The sequence below is a fragment of the Saccopteryx leptura genome, chromosome 7, assembly GCF_036850995.1.
Source record: "Saccopteryx leptura isolate mSacLep1 chromosome 7, mSacLep1_pri_phased_curated, whole genome shotgun sequence".
NCBI classification, from domain to species: Eukaryota; Metazoa; Chordata; class Mammalia; order Chiroptera; family Emballonuridae; genus Saccopteryx; species Saccopteryx leptura.
The window spans coordinates 120452936-120463768 of NC_089509.1; the positions used below are offsets into that span (position 1 = coordinate 120452936).

A 10833-nucleotide genomic window follows, 5' to 3' on the forward strand; every position below is an offset into this window, starting at 1 on the left:
GAGTCAGGTCAGGAGTGCCGATGGTCTCTCTCTCGTCACGCACTTGTCCTGTCCCCAGAGTCCCACCAGGGCACAGCCGTCCCCGCTGGGGTGGGGTGGGGTGGGGTGGGCTGTTCTAGCTGAGCCCCTGGCCAGCCGCGGCTCCCAGCCGTGGACCCACTTGGTTGGGTTCCCGTTAGTGACTCCTTCTCACCCCTTCTGCTCGGCAGCAAGGCCTGCGGCCCTCTGGCTGGGAGGGTCTGGAAGCTTCCTCCATGGCCCGAGCCTGTCCCCAGCAGAGGCGGTCAGGGCCAGCAAGAGCAGGCCGCTCTGAGAAGCCAGTCTTGTGTCCCTCCCCTGCTGGCTGCACACAGATGGGGTCCCTGTACAGAACTGAGGACAGCCTGTTGCTCACTCCTTCCTTACACAGCGATGACACCCTGTGCTCAGCCCCTGCCCATCTGCGGCCCTTGATCCGTTACTCAGCAACTGAGCTCTTCTTAGCACCTGAGGTGGAGGCCATGGTTGACCTGCACAGCCGGGAGGGCCCTGCAGCGTGGCCCTGGCCTTGGAGCCTGGATAAAATGTTGAAACCAGGAGTGGACCCTGCCCACGCCGTGGCCCAGCCCTGGGTGACAAGGAGCCTCCCCCGTCGGGGACCAAGGAGGAGCCAGTGGCCTAGGCCCAGGTGGGCCATTGGGGGGTGTGATCCTGGGAGGACATGGGGACAGGGGCCCTGTCCACCCGAGCGCACCTGCCGTGTGCTGTCCTCCAGTCCCCACCCGGAGAGCCACCCCTCCCCCCAGGTCCCACTCGGGGAGGGGTCTGGGAGCTGACCGTGGTGGTCCTAGAGGCCCGATGCCCCCGAGGCCCCGGCAGGACGCGGGGCTGCCCCAGGGTGGCGCAGGGTGGAGCAGCATCGACCTTGGACGTTTCTGGGGAGGCTCTGGGCATGGCTGCCCCCCGTCCTGGCCCGCGTGGGTGGTGACCATCCCTTCAGGACCCTGTGCTGAGTATGGGGACAGCTGCTGCCGGTCTGCGTGCTGGGACGCAGTGGCAGTCCCCTTGGGGGTCCTCTGTTGGGATGAACACCCCAATAGCCTCAGGGGGGTCCCAACCATGAGAGGGAGGAGCTCAGGGGCTGCAGGGGACAGGGTCCCCTAGGGCTCCCTGAGATGCCCCGTGGGGAGACGGTGGCACAACTCAGTGACGGGGAGATGGCTCGGGGACAGCCTGTGTCCGTGGCCATGGCTCGGGGGCTGCAGTGGGCAGGGCCCCCTAGGGCTCCCTGAGACGCCCCGTGGGGAGACGGTGCCACAACTCAGTGACGGGGAGATGGCTCGGGGACAGCCTGTATTCACGGCCGTGGCTCAGGGGCTGCAGCGGGCAGGGCCCCCTAAGGCTCCCTGAGACGCCCCATGGGGAGACGGTGCCACAACTCAGTGATGGGGAGATGGCTCGGGGACAGCCTGTGTCCGCGGCCGTGGCTCACAGTGGCTGGTCACGCGCTGTGGAACCCCCAAGCCCAGTGGATGCCGGGTTCCCCGAGGAGCTGACTCAGGGCTGGTGACAGAAGCGCTCACTCTGTCCCTTTTCCCTGGAGCTGTTGGAGGCCCTGCCCGGCCTGTGCCACAGCCTGGGTGGAGGCCAGAGATCCGGGGTTTTTTTGCTGATTAAACATCCAAGTGACTTTACCTCTTGATTTTCTTTCTTTCTTATTTATTTTTTAATTCAGCGTTCCCCTGGGAGGCAGAGACAGATTCCTGCATGCGCCCCAACCAGGATTCACATGGTAAGCCCACTGGGAGGTGATGCTCTGCCCATCTGCGGCCCTTGATCCATTACTCAGCAACTGAGCTCTTCTTAGCACCTGAGGTGGAGGCCATGTAGCCACCTCAGCTCCTGGGACTGAATTGCTCCAATCAAGCCATGGCTGTGGGAGGGGAAGAGAGAGAGAGAGAGAGAGAGGGAGGGAGGGAGAGAGAGAGAGAGAAGTGAGAGGGGAAGGATGGAGAAGCAGATGGGTGCTTCTGCTATGTGATCTGACTGGGAATCGAACTTGGGACATCCACATGCCAGGTCAACGGTCTACTGCTGAGCCAACCAGTTAAGGCCACCTCTTTATTTTCAATTCTATATATTTCGTATCCTTCCCTTTTCTCCAGCACTGTGTGAGCCACCCCTGCTGCTTGGACCATGGTGTGTGTTTGTGTGTGTGTTTGGGGGGGCGGGCCCTGAGATGCCCCTCCCCTCCTCAGCGCATGGACCTGTGAGTCTGGGACGTGAGCATTCTCCCCAGCCTCCTCTGTCAATGAGGACGCCTCGGTGGGTGCAGGGTCCTCTGCGGGGTCCACAGCTGCAACCCTGCCTTCCCAGGTGGAGTGTCAGCTCACCAGCTTGTCAGCCGCCCCACTGCCCCGGCCCAGGGTGCTGCCCCTCCTGTGGGCCCAGGCAATTCCCAGGACCTCCTACAGCCCCCAGGACTCCAGGGCCCCCTTTGTCGCAGCCCCCAGCCCGGAAGGCGAGGTTGGACTCCCACAACATCCACTCTGCACACACGGGCAGGGGGCTGGCGGGCCAGTGGGTGGAGCCTTCTCATAGGCCCTCTAGGGTCTCAATTAACGAGCCCTCAGCACCCCCGCAGCCTTGGAGAGGTGGGGGAGGACCCCCCTTGTGACGAAGACAATCTCCCACCACAGCTGCACGTCCCCACAAGGCCAAGGCTGAAGGACGCACCCTCCCCCCGTCAAGACAGAGTGGGGGCATCTGGGCTTGGTTCCTCCCAGAATGCCTGGGGGGTGGGTCCTGGCTCTCTGCAGGGCCCAGGATCTCTGGAGCCTCTTGTCTCCTGCTGGGGGAACCCCAAGTTCAGACAGAAGGGCTCGGCGCCTCTTCCCGGGACCAGAGCCGCTAAGGACCGTGTTTGCCTGCCCGGTGTGCTGGGGACAGCCTCCCCACCTCTGGCCACTGTCTGGACCGCTTTGGGGCCTTTTGTGAAGGGCCCAGCGTCCAGCAGGGTGGCCAGCTCAAGATGAGGAGGGTTCTGGGGTCCAGGTGGGAGTGGGCAGATGAGCTGAGATAGGTTAGGGACAGCTCTCGGCCCCCCAGGTACGGGGGGGGGGTTCCCAGAACCCGCGGGCGAGTCCTCAGGCGTCTTGTATGACAGGGTCCTCATTTGGGCTGAAACAGGCCCGGAGTGAAGTGAAGCCACCTTCTCGGAACCCCAAGAGTCCAGTGCCGGCTCCCAAACCTTGGCTGCAGGAGAATGAAGACCCAACAGGGACGCCCCTTCTCTGGGGAGGGCCGGGGGGGGCTGCCCTGGATTCAGGCGTGCGGCCCCAGCCATCCAAGCCGCAGGGCGGAGTGGATGCAGCAGCCGGAGCCTGAGCTCAGCCAGAAAAGCCTCCCTTCTCTGTGTGGCCGCCAAGCCCAGCCACAGACTCGAGACCGCCCCGCGAAGCTGTGGGCTGCCCCGCAGAGCGGCAGGCGCAGCCCGGAGACGCCACTGCTCCGGGCGCCTCCCGCCTCCGCTACTGGGGGTCTCCTTCCCGCTACTGGGGGTCTTCCTCCCACTACTAGAGGTCTCCCTTCCACTACTGGGGGTCTCCCTTCCACTACTGGGGGTCTCCCTCCCACTACGGGGGGTCTTCCTCCCACTACGGGGGGTCTCCCTTCCACTACTGGGGATCTCCCTTCCACTACTGGGGGTCTCCCTCCCACTACGGGGGGTCTCCCGAGAGTCTCCGCGCGGCCCAGAGATGAGGAGGGGCCGCCCCCACCCGGGATTCCAGGTCCTGGCAGCCACAGGGAGGGGGAGACCGGGCCGAGCAGGGGGCCCAAGCTGAAGGCCGTCCCTGCTGAGCTAGAGCCTCAGGGTGTGGCCACCTGGGGAGCCCAGCGCCTCTGTCCTTGTTTTTCCTAATAGACTGTGTCCATCTTCCAGGAGAATGGAGGCGTGGGCCCAGCGAGGGCAGCTGGCCCTGGTGACTCTTGGTGGCAGGGGTGCAAAGGGGCTGGCGGGTGTTCCCGCAGATATGTGCTGAGTGACAGTGAGGTGTGGCCCACTGCCCTCGCCCCCCCCCCCCAGCTCTGTGGGAACAGGGACTTGCGCTCATCATCACGGGGAGTGACGTCCTATCCAGTTACAGGCTGGAGGGCCTTCTGTTCCCACCACAGGCCGCTTGCTGGGCTCCCGGCTTCGCTCTGCCAGCCAAGTGGGAGGGCCCGAGGGGCGGGGGGCCAGCACAAGCCGACTCCAGGAGTGATGTCCGCCCCATCCTCCGGATCCATTAGCAGCGTCCCTGGCGTTGTGGCCGCACACCCTGCCAGGCCCCCCTCAGCACAGAGCGCAGGAGAGGGGACATGTGCTCTTGGGGTGCCGGGTGGCCCCGGGGGATTCTGAGGCTGAGCTGGCTGGCCCGGGATGGCGGTGGCCGGAGACTCGAGTCCAGTCCAGGTCACCAGCAAGGCCCCTGGGAGCCGGTGGAGCAGGGCGGGAAGCTGCTGCCCCGCCTACCAGCTGTGCACACTCGGGGCAGCCGCTCAGCCCCTCTGAGCCCACTTCTTGTTTGTACACGGGGGGTGTTCCCACGTCGGGGGTGCTGGGAGGTTTCCACGCCCCGGTGGGGGTGAGCTCAGCCCAGGGAGCTCAGCTCAGAGGCACCCCCCTGGTGTGTGGGGGCCAGGCCAGGGGATGATGCGAGGCGCCCAGGCGGAAGGAACCAGCCGCCCAGCACCTCTGGGGCGCGGCGGGTGCTGCACTTGGTTCAGGTCGGGGGGCCCAGCAGGAAGACATGCCGCCACCACACGCCGGGCGATGACCTGACTCCCGCTGGCCGGCTCTGGTCTGTTTTCTGAAAGCACCGGCGTCCAGCCGGGCGGATTCCCCCAGGTGACCGCTTACAGGGGACGGGGGACCGTGAAGACACACTGTCCAGCACTGGGCTGGGATTGGGGCCCCGGATTGGGGGAGGTCAGAAGGTGGGCCCGCTGAGAAGGTCCTCCTGAAACTAGACCTTGAAATGTAAGGGACCACCAAGTAAAAGAAAAATCAATTCCTAATTACTCTGAGGCCCCAAGGTTACCCAGAGAGATAAGCACGGAGCAGCATCTCAGGGGGCTGAGGGGACGTCCTCCCATGCTGTCCCTGCAGCCGCGTGACCTTGGTCAAGGCCATCGTTTCCTCTTCGCCGGGGCCGGGCGGGGCCTGTGGCCCGAGGCCTGCTGCTTGGAGCCAAGCCTGTGGGTCCAGCCCCCACGCCCAGCCCGGCCCAGCGCTCAGCCGGCCTGTGTCCCTTCCTGAAAAGTGGGGTGAGGGGTGGAGCAGTCTCTGCACCCCCCACCCACCCCAGCTGCACAGGAGAGGATCTCGTTCTCTGGAGAAGGCACACAGAGAAGCACCTGGATCTGCCTGAGCTGGTGCAGCCTCGGGGGTGGGGGCTTCTCCGTGGCCATCACGGCGTGGGAGGGGGAGGGGGAGGGGGAGGGACGGGAGGGAAGCCCTGGGGGAGGGCTCTCTCTCTTTGTTCTGGCCCTGCCCTTCCTGCAACCGACTTCCCTCCGTAGGGCTTGGGGTGCGGCGGCAGCGTCACCAGTTTGGAGTTAATTTTTAGATGCGAATCTGCACTTTCCCAGCAGCCGGGCACCCCCAAACCCACCTGGGCTCCCCGCGATGTGCCTTCGCTGTCCCGTGGTTCAGACACAGGGCACTGCGCCCGCGTGCACCCACAGGAGGGTCGCCTCTGGGGGGGGGGGGTGCGTCCTGTCCCGCCCCGCTCGGTCCCCTGGGGCTTTAGCCTCTCTCTGGGCACCGTTCTCAGAGTGGACGCGCTGGTCAGCGGAGGCCTGGTGGATGGGGACCCGCTCCCTCTCACCCTCGGGTGCACAGCCCCCCGACCCTGCGAGAACACCCCCTCCTTCCCTCTCGCTTTCCAGGGTTTTGTTGGGCGGCCCGAGGGTCTGACAGCCGGGGTCTCTGAGGCGAACGCCTTTGTCTGAGCACATCTTGACTTTTACTGTCTCTGATCTTCTTAAACATCTTTTCAGCGTGCCGGTCCTCGACGGCCCTTTCGATCTGAGGTCCCCGAGCTGCCCATCAGGCGAGGATGTCCGCTCTCTCTCCCCGGAACCCACGCTCACGCCTGCGTGTCTCCGCCCTGAGCTTCCGTCCCACCGATGGTGACCCTCTCTGTGTCTCTCCTCCCTCTCTTAGCCTTCGCTTGTATTTCCCGCCTTGAATCTCTGCCTCTCCATGATACCCTTGGGGGGGGGCATTTCTTGACCTGCTCTGCCATGTCCCGAGAGTGTCCACTGTGTTACTGACCCATCTACCAAGCCCCCCACCCCCACCCCGTGTCTCCCTGACCCGGCGTTCCCAAGCGGGTCTGGTTCCTCATCCACACTTCAACCCTCCTCTCCCGGATGGTGAATACTAAACCGCCTTTCAACCGCCCCCCGCCTGACCCATCAGCCCTGGGGGGTGTGGGGAGTGATGCATTGTGGTCCCTTTCCAGGCGCACTATCTGTGCGGTGCACGACCGTGCCCGCAGGGATGGGGTGGGCGTCAGCCACCGTGGCTGCAGCCGGGCTGCAGTTGGGCCCCCGGGTGCCGACGGAGATGTGCCAGGGGCTGGCGGCTGGCTGCCCGGCAGGACCTCCCACCGCCCACTTCGTCTGGGCTGCTCTGCGCCCAGACCCCACCTCTGTGCTGCACCTCAGCCCTCTGGCTGCGGGAGCTCCGCTCCAGCCTGCCGTCCCCTCCCGCACACGGACCGGGCACTGCTGCACCTCGGCCCTCTGGATGCGGGAGTTCCGCTCCAGCCTGCCGTCCCCTCCCGCACACGGACCGGTCACTGCTGCACCTCGGCTTCTCAGGCTCACCGTGGCTCTGCCGAGGGTCCTGGGGCTCCTCGTGGGAGTGGGAGTGGCTGCAGTATATTTCAGGGCCGAGCCGGGGCGGGAGCTGGTGGTGCGTCTGGTTCAGCCCCTCCTGCAGAACAGCACCGCGTGACGCTGGGTGACGCTGCCTCTCCTGGAGCGTTTGACGGCACAGAAGGGAAGCTCTGGACATCTGACATCTTTTAGACGCCATCCGTAATTCCCAGGGCAGGTGGGCAGAGGCCCGGAGGACCAGGCTGGGGGAGGAGGGTGCCCAAGACAACCGTGTTGCATGTATCATTCAGTGACTACAACCAGGCAGCTCTATGCTGGGTGGGCACGGGCCTAGGCCCGCTGGGAATGGCCACGGAAGGACCAGGTTCCTGCCCCCTTGGCCTCTGGCCTGTGGTCAACCCTGCCCAGAGAGAGGGGCAGGTGGGAGTCCTGTTCGCCGGCCCTGGGGGGGGAGGGAGGGAGGGGAGGTTTTGGCTTCATGATTGATAGCTCAGCACCGCCAGCACGCACAGACCTTCAGGTCCCTGGAGAGTGGGTGGGTCTGCGGCACTGATTGACACTTGGAGAAAACAAGCTAAAAACCCCCCAGGGGCCCCCAGGCCTCAGCTAGCAGGTCCCTGGGTGGGCTGCCCGAGGTCGAAGCTGCTCAGAGCTTTCGGGGTTCCTGCGTCCAGCTTGGAGTGTGGAGGACATGCACACTTGTCAAGTTTGCAGGGGCCGGGTGTGCCCTGCTCAGGTGCCAGGCACCCCCCGAAGGTGCTCCACCAGGACACCTGGACACTGTCCTGTCCGGGCAGCACTGATGCCCTTGTTCAGGTCTCTCAGTCTCTCCTCCCTCCCGCCGACGGGGTGTGTGTGTGTGTGTGTGTGTGTGTGTGTGTGTGTGTGTGTGTGTGTGTGTGTGTGTGTGCATGCACCCAGGACGCCGGACTCCACAGCCCTGTGCGTGTGCGATGATGCATGTTCCCTGTAACATGCTGACCGCAGGCCCCGTCCACTCACAGAGACCCACGTGGTCACAGAGGTGATGATTGAAGACCCCGTGCTAGTCCTAGAATCAGTTTAAAAAAAAAAAAAAAATCCTTCCCGGTTTGGGAACAGGAAAAAGTGGTCACAAATCTTTCAAGCTGTCATACAGCGAGGTCACAAATTCAGTGTGAAAGACAAACATTTCACCATTCTCGGTGTTCTTTCTGAGAGTCTCAGCAGCAAGGCGAGATTCTGGACTGAAGTGCCCCTGAATTAGGATGCAAGGGCTCATGGTGACCTGGTTACAGAGCCGTGCCCCCATTTGCAACGTTAGGCAGGATGCCGGCTCCCACAGACTGTGATGGTCAGTCCGGGCCCCTGGCGCCCGAGCGGGCAGTCTGCAGCGAAAGCCAGAACCCGGCCATGCCCATCACCCCGGGCACATGGCCCCAGGGCCCCAGGTGCAGGATCCACGTGGATGGCCAGCCTTTGCTTGCACACCTCCCTGGTCAGCAGACTCACTACTTTACAGAGACCAAGCCTGTCATGGGTGATGCTGCCGGTATTGACCATAAGGAGCCCAGACAGTGACCCCTCCGTGCTGCAGTCTGGCCCGACAGACTCATCCGGACACCCGTTTCCAGCAGAGTGTGCACAGCCTCCTTCAAGGCTCACAGAGGAGGGGAAGCCCCCAGGAAATAAACACAAGACAAAACAAAACAAAACAAAAACCCACCACTCTGGAGAGCTGGGAGTGCCCATCGCTAATCCCCACGCCAGGCCTTTTAGCCGCCACGGGGTCTTCCGAATGTAGCCGTCACAAAGCCACACGGTGACCAAGGACAGCAGAGTGGCAGCTCTTTAGACACCTTTTGACATAAATCCTCTTCCCTGCAGCTCATCTAGACGCTTCACAGGAACAGGGGCCCTGCCCCCCTTTGAGCTCCTGTTCACCAGCCGAGACCCAGGCAGGGGAGACTCCGGCTCCCCACGGGGGCGGGGGCAGCGGCGGGCTCAGCGGCAAACGCGGAAATGGCGTGTGTGGTGCTCGGCCCACAGAGGGGCAGCCGCAAAGGTTTCAGCGAAGAGACGGCGGCTGGCACGAGCCATCGCCGCCCCGATGAAGACTCTACCAGTCCCTGAGTCTTCGTCGGGGGCAGAAGGAGCTCTGAGCCGGGTGTGGGTTCTGACAAGACTCAGACTGTCTGTCTGTCTGCGCACAGCCTGTCCGTCTAGGACAGGCGCTCAAGGGAACATCCTGCAAATGGTGGCCCGTGATGACAAGGCCTGTTTGCACGTGGCCGGCAGGGCGAGCCGCCAACCTTCCCCTCTGCAATTCGCTGTTTCCAGAGCGGCGTGCGTCGACTAAAACGATCTCCACAGTAAGCTGCTAAGAACATGTCACAGCCACCCTCACACGCACACACACGCATGCACCCTCCCTCCCTCCCTCCCTCCCTCCTTCCTTTCTTCCTCCCTCTTCCTTTTCTTTCTTTAATGAATTTCTCAGCCCCGGGAGCGATGAGCATGTTGGCCCATTCTGAGACGCAGCCACACGTGGAAGGTCCTAGCGCCGTTGGGCTCGCCTGCGTCACCACCATGCACCCAGCCGAGCGAGGTCCCGGCTCCAGCAGAGACACACTGAGCCACCGGGGCCTGAGCACCGCAGCCTTCCGGCGCCCCGCACGGCTGCACCCGCGCGGGTGAGGTTCCTACCGCGGCCATCACAGATTCCTGCCCACAGCTCAGGCGCCTTAGTGTCCCGGGAGTCGGGAGTCTGGCGTGTTAGTGTCCCGGGAGTCGGGAGTCTGGCGTGTTAGTGTCCCGGGAGTCGGGAGTCCTGAGGTCGGGCGTGTTAGTGTCCCGGGAGTCCTGAGGTCGGGCGTGTTAGTGTCCCGGGAGTCGGGAGTCTGGCGTGTTAGTGTCCCAGGAGTCGGGAGTCCTGAGGTCGGGCGTGTTAGTGTCCCGGGAGTCGGGAGTCCTGAGGTCGGGCGTGTTAGTGTCCCGGGAGTCGGGAGTCTGGCGTGTTAGTGTCCCAGGAGTCGGGAGTCCTGAGGTCGGGCGTGTTAGTGTCCCGGGAGTCGGGAGTCCTGAGGTCGGGGGTCGGCGGTGGGGGCTGAGCTACCGTGCAGGCTCCTGGACAGCATGGGGTTCCTGTTTTTTCCAGCTTCCCCCCCCCCCCGGGTCCCCCGTTTCTTGGCTCGTGGCCCCTCCTCCACCTCCACAGCCAGCGTCACTGTCACCGCGTCCTCCAAGGCCTCTCACCTCCGCTTCCCGGTCACGCCTCTGCCTGACTGACCCTCCTGTTCCCTGCTTCCCTTTCTCGTTCCTTCCTCCTCCCTCTCCTCTCCCCCACCCCTTTTTAAAGAAAGAAAACCGAGCAGCGTGAGACCACCGTCTCCTCCTGGCCCTGGGGTGAGCGTGAGACCACCGTCTCCTCCTCGTCCTGGGGTGAGTGTGAGACCACCGTCTCCTCCTGGTCCTGGGGTGAGCGTGAGACCACCGTCTCCTCCTGGTCCTGGGGTGAGTGTGAGACCACCGTCTCCTCCTGGCCCTGGGGTGAGCGTGAGACCACCGTCTCCTCCTGGCCCTGGGGTGAGCGTGAGACCACCGTCTCCTCCTCGTCCTGGGGTGAGTGTGAGACCACCGTCTCCTCCTGGTCCTGGGGTGAGCGTGAGACCACCGTCTCCTCCTGGCCCTGGGGTGAGCGTGAGACCACCGTCTCCTGGCCCTGGGGTAAGCGTGAGACCACCGTCTCCTCCTGGCCCTGGGGTGAGTGTGAGACCACCGTCTCCTGGCCCTGGGGTGAGCGTGAGACCACCGTCTCCTCCTGGCCCTGGGGTAAGCGTGAGACCACCGTCTCCTGGTCCTGGGGTGAGCGTGAGACCACCGTCTCCTGGTCCTGGGGTAAGCGTGAGACCACCGTCTCCTCCTGGCCCTGGGGTGAGCGTGAGACCACCGTCTCCTGGTCCTGGGGTGAGCGTGAGACCACCG

At 64.1% G+C, this 10833-nt stretch overlaps 1 long non-coding RNA gene across 1 annotated transcript; it reads left to right on the forward strand.

The window, feature by feature from the left end:
* The first annotated feature begins 511 nt into the window (after positions 1–511).
* LOC136378867 (uncharacterized) lies at positions 512–6284 on the forward strand. Its single transcript, XR_010746647.1, has 3 exons — positions 512–667; positions 1715–1771; positions 6025–6284. It is a non-coding gene; the product is annotated as an uncharacterized lncRNA (long non-coding RNA).
* Positions 6285–10833: the final 4549 nt, after the last annotated feature.